Here is a 5237-nt window from a genome sequence, read left to right as displayed (position 1 = left end):
CCCAGAAACTGCTTCTTAACCATTCTCCTGCTGATGGCATTTAGATTCTTTACTCCCTACACAAGTAAATTCCACACCCTGAAAGCATGTACCCATCTACAGACATCAGGCGCCCTTAGGTGGGGCAAAGCCACCTCATGTGGTTGTCTAGACAGGCCTGCTGGCGAACACTGGGCACGAATGCTTCCCGCGCACGGTCGGTCCTGCCTGGCTCCCTCCACAATGCTACGGCCAGAGGCTCTGCTGGCGAAACGGGGAGGTCTCCTCACAGCATTACTGCCTCTCGGGCTCTTGCTGACCTTCTCCTGGACTCACTGTGGGATCCGGGAGCTCTAGAAACCCCCATGTCTCGGCTAACCCCGGGGCAGCCTGACTCGGTTGGTCTGGGAGACATGGGTAGGTTCAAAGTCCCCTCATTAATCCCATTACTGTGCAGCCAGGGCTGAGAGTCCCTGGGTTACTGGCCACGGTCAGAGCCTTTGGGTCAGCATCTGCTCAGTCACTTCCCTGCTTTGTGACCCGGGACAATTCACCGAACCACTCTGAACTTTCCTCTTCCGTAAAATGGGGATAATAACAACAGACCGTACGGGATTATTGTGGAGACCAAATAATACATAAAACTCTGTTGGGCACAGAGCCTGGCACACGACAATATTCAGTGGGTGTTACTTTGCTGTTTCCAAGCAATAGGTTTATTCCCTGACCTTTGTTTACGTCTCCAACAGTCTGTGGGCCCTTTGCAGACACAGCTTTTCGCCAGTACACCCTCAACACAGAGCCTCGTGAACTGGATGTCCCATGAGCCTCGTGAACTGGGTGTCAAGCAGCTCTGCTAGGTCAAAGCTTTATTACTATTCTTTCTTTCTAGTAATTCTTTTCTGCATATTTTCAAAGGATTCTGTGAAAAGGACAATGTTTTGTAGTGGAAGCTTCAGGATCCTCTGAACACCCATCTCTGAGGATGTTTTTGTCACCCTGTCCCGTCATTCCCGTCAAAGACGCCAGCTCTGCACCCAGACAGTTGCCTTCTTTAAAGACGTAAAGTGACAAGGTTCTCGTCTTCTCCAAATTATTTTCTCTGAGAAAAGGAAAAGACTCAAGATGAAAGTGTGATTAAAGAGTACATGATGGGCCTCAGAACCACAGCTACTTTGCTACCAGTAGCAGATTTTGGTTTCTTTTCCCTTGTGACTCGCTTCTTGTAATACAGCAGGTACCCAGCCTTGGCTGCGAGGCTTGCAAATCTCAGCATCCCTATTCAGGTAATGCCATCCCTGTTTCAAAATCCTGGTCATCTACGCCTTTTTCTTTCCAAAATCCAGCAGAGGCCACTGAGCCCTCCCTGCACACAGCCTGCAGGTGTTGGTGTGCTGTCTGGGACACTCCAGCCTCTGTCCTGGGAATCCCTACCCGCCACTCAGGTCCACCTCTGGGACCTACCTCTGACATGCCCCAGCCAGACCCCAGCATAGCGCCTGACTCAACCCAGTCCAAAGGCCTCCCGTGGGCCTCACGTCTGCTCTCCCCTCCCCGTCAGCTCCTTGCACGGGGCCTGGCACACAGTAGACGCTTAATAAATCTGTGGAATAAACACATAAACAAATCAAGCAGATTTAAAGTTTAAAAGTTCACTTTATCCACTATTTAATAGGTTTTTTTTTTTAATTCACTTTGAAAGACTAGATCCAGAGGCAAACTTAAAATTGTATCGTAAAGAATCTTCTAGGGAAACACTAATACAAAGGAAAATATAATTTTCACATTTAATGGAGAAAAGCTTTTCCTCTATATTTTCATAATAACTTCTGCCAAGAATTCAGGCAACGATTTTGATTTATCTAAGGGTCGGGGTGGTGAACGGACCCTATGTTTGGCCGTGGCCTTGACGGGAACTGGGAAATGCATCACGTACCTCTCAGAGGCTTCCCGAGCACACCGCCCGTGCTCACGGGAACCCCCCCGCCCCCCGCAAACAACAGTCACCCTCAAAATGTCTCTTTTATAAAACTGGGGTAAAATATACATAAAATGTACGATCTTACCCGTTTTTAAGCATACAGTTCAGCGGCATTAAGTACCTACACACCATTGTGCAATATCCACACCATCCATCTCCAGAACGTTTTTATCGTCCCAAACTGACACTCTGTTCCCATTAAACGCTAGCGCCCCTGCCCTTCCCCCAGTTCCTCCCTCACCCCCTCCTTTCTGTCGCTATGGATCTGACTCCTCCAGAAACTTCGCATACGTAGAAGCGGACAGTACTTGGCTTTTTTCTTAATGATTATTTCACTGCACATAACGTCCTCGGATTTCTTCTATGTTGCAGCCTGTGTCAGTCTTTCCTTCCTTTTTAAGGCTGAGTCATAGTCCACTGCACAAATGCACTGCGTTCCGTTTATCCATGGGTACCAGTGGACACGTGGGTTTCTTTCTCTTCTTGGCTGTTGTGAATAACGCTGCTATGAACATGGGTGTGCAAATATCTCTTCAAGACCCTGGTTTCAGTTCTTCTGAGACTATACGCAGAAGAGGCGTACTGGGTCACGTGATAATTCTAGCTTTAGTTGTTTGAGGACTCTCCATACTGCCTCCACAGAGGCTGCACCAGTTTCCACTCCCACCAACAGTGCAAGGGCTCCAATTTCTTCACACCCTCGCCAACACTTGTTGTTTACTGGTTTTGTTTTTTCTTTGTTTGTTTGTTTGTTTGTTTGTTAGAGTAGCCATCCTAATGGACGTGAAGTGGAGAAATGCTTCTTTGAAAATCGGGAAATGCTTGAGACTAAGAAGAAAACATCCCTGAGCCTGAATCCCGGAACACCAGACCCAGGCCCACCATGAGTTCGTCTGTGGCCGCACTGTTCTCTAACCCACCGAGATCTCACACAGTGTCTGTTGCTAAGGCTCCTTTTCACTGAAACCATAGGCCTGAGGACAAGTGCACCGGGGATTGTCAGAGAAGCCGTCCCCTGGATGCAGAGTCGAGCCACTCCTCTCCCAAGCTCAGCCACAGATGCCGGACGTGCCCTCGGCTCTAAAGTCAGGACCAGACAGGCTGCCGTCTAGCTGGGAGTCCTTCGGCCCTGGCTTGAGTGTAGCCCTGCTGCTCTTTGGCCAAGGGACCTCAGGCACATCACCTTGCGGAGGTTACGTCTTCATCTGAAAAGTGGGGGCGACGACGCTTTCCTGGAAGGATGGCTGGGAGGACGGCTGACCACCCAGGGCCATGTCCTGACCCATCCACGCTCGATGTCACGGGGTCTTCAGTGAAAGGGCCCCTGCAGGACAGCAGTCTGTGGGCTGTGATCAGAAAACAGGAGAACGGGGAGGTGCGAGGCGCCGTCCGTCTTCACACCCTTCGCCTGCCCCCACCCGGCACCCACAGCCCAGTCTCTGCCCGTCTCTCTCTGCCGCGCACGCCAGCCCGGCCCCGTGGCCTGTGCCTCTCATGCGGGGTTACAGACACTCCTCCATGGTCCAGGCTCTTTTATGTTCTCTTCCTCTGTAATCCGACAGGCTTTCCACTAATCGGGCAGGTGGTCTGAGGGTGTAGATGGTCTACACTCGCACACACAGGGCGTGCTGAGCCGAGTTTTGCCAGCCAGTACTGGACCCCCTTCTATGCAGCCGTGTGCTGGTACCAGGCTGTCTGGGAAGAGACAACAGCCCTGACTTGCAGCAATCGAGAGGTGTCAATACTCCCATGTGGCTGACTTGAAGCTGTGACGGACTCACAGCGGCTTCCTGAAGGCTCCCCGATGGGTCTGCAGCTGTGGCCTCCTCTCTCCCCCTGTCCTGGCCATCAGTCCCTGGGAATGATGTGCATCTCACTCCCGCACCTCGGGCCACCCGACAAGAAGACAAGGACAAAATGAAATGCGCTAAGAAGAGAAGAATCTCCCGCAGACCTCGGGGCGGGGGGAGAGGTTCCCACTCAGGGTTGGCAAGGGGGATGCTCGGGAGGGTGTAAGGCGCCCGTGATCCTGCGCCAGCATCTAACCCTGTCAGCCCTGCTCCTTATCGACCAAAAGTATCACGTGCCCCTTGTGGAGACTTCTGGAAACATCCTGCAAGGAGAGCTTGTCTTAAAGGCCACCAAAAGGCCAGTCAAACCCAGGCACCCAGAAGAAACCTAGTGGGATGCTTGGAAGTGTGCGCTTTAGTAAGTAGAGGGTAATGGAAGATAAGGCCTCGGATTTCTGAAGAACTAACAGGAAGCAACGTGCTTCGGCAGATGGTACGTGAAGAGGTCGGACATTCTCAGGCTGGAATTGCAGCTTCTCCGCTTACGGCTTCCAGCTGCCCCCCTAGAGCCGCATGGCCACGCTGTTTGCACGTCTTCAGAGAGGAGCTGATGCTAGTGTGTGCCAAGTGAGACTGGCGTGTCCTCTGAGATGCTCAGCGTGATAAAACCTCCTGGTCCCACACGTCTGGACACATTGAGCTCGGGGCCCTGGTTGGGTCAGGCTCAGTCCTCCTTTCCCTAAGGAGTGAATAAAACAGCATCGCATCTACAGATAGAGGGAACTAAGATGATTTTTGGAGAATATCTTAAATGAAAACTTACAAATGCACGTGATATTCACCAAAACCGCTACAAGATTTCCCTTTCACGTATTTTATTGGAAAAGTATATAATAACACGGAACTTTTTTTTTAAGTGTTCTAATCAAGAATAGCAGCGGATGGGATAAGTGAGAGAAGTGGCGTGGACATATATACACTACCAAAAGTAAAATAGATAGCTAGTGGGAAGCAGCCGCATAGCAGAGGGAGATCAGCTCGGTGCTTTGTGACCACCTAGAGGGGTGGGATAGGGAGGGTGGGAGGGAGGGAGACGCAAGAGGGAAGAGATATGGGGATATATGTGTATGTATAACTGATTCACTTTGTTATAAGCAGGAATATTGGGCCCAAACTATACTCTTATTTCCTAAGTCAAACCACTGACTACGGCACAGCGGGAACTGGGGGAGGAGGTGGGGTCTCTTCGAGCCATCCTTAGCACGAGGGCGCCGACCTCCTTAGGGCCCCGCCTTCCTTTCTACACCTCAGGGTGCTCTAGTGTCCGTCGTGGTGAGCCCTGGGGGCCGCATTTCCAGACAGCGCCTGCTCCCCGGACACGGAGGTGTCACCAGAAGTCATGCGGGAACAGGCACCTGAGCGTCCCAAAGGGCTGGGTGGAGCTGAGACCCCCCCCCCGGCCCCCCCAACCCCCCCCCCCTCCCACG

This window comes from Lipotes vexillifer, unplaced genomic scaffold (assembly GCF_000442215.2).
Source record: "Lipotes vexillifer unplaced genomic scaffold, Lipotes_vexillifer_v1.1 scaffold459, whole genome shotgun sequence".
NCBI lineage: Eukaryota > Metazoa > Chordata > Mammalia > Artiodactyla > Lipotidae > Lipotes > Lipotes vexillifer.
Note: the sequence above shows the minus strand (reverse complement) of the source record.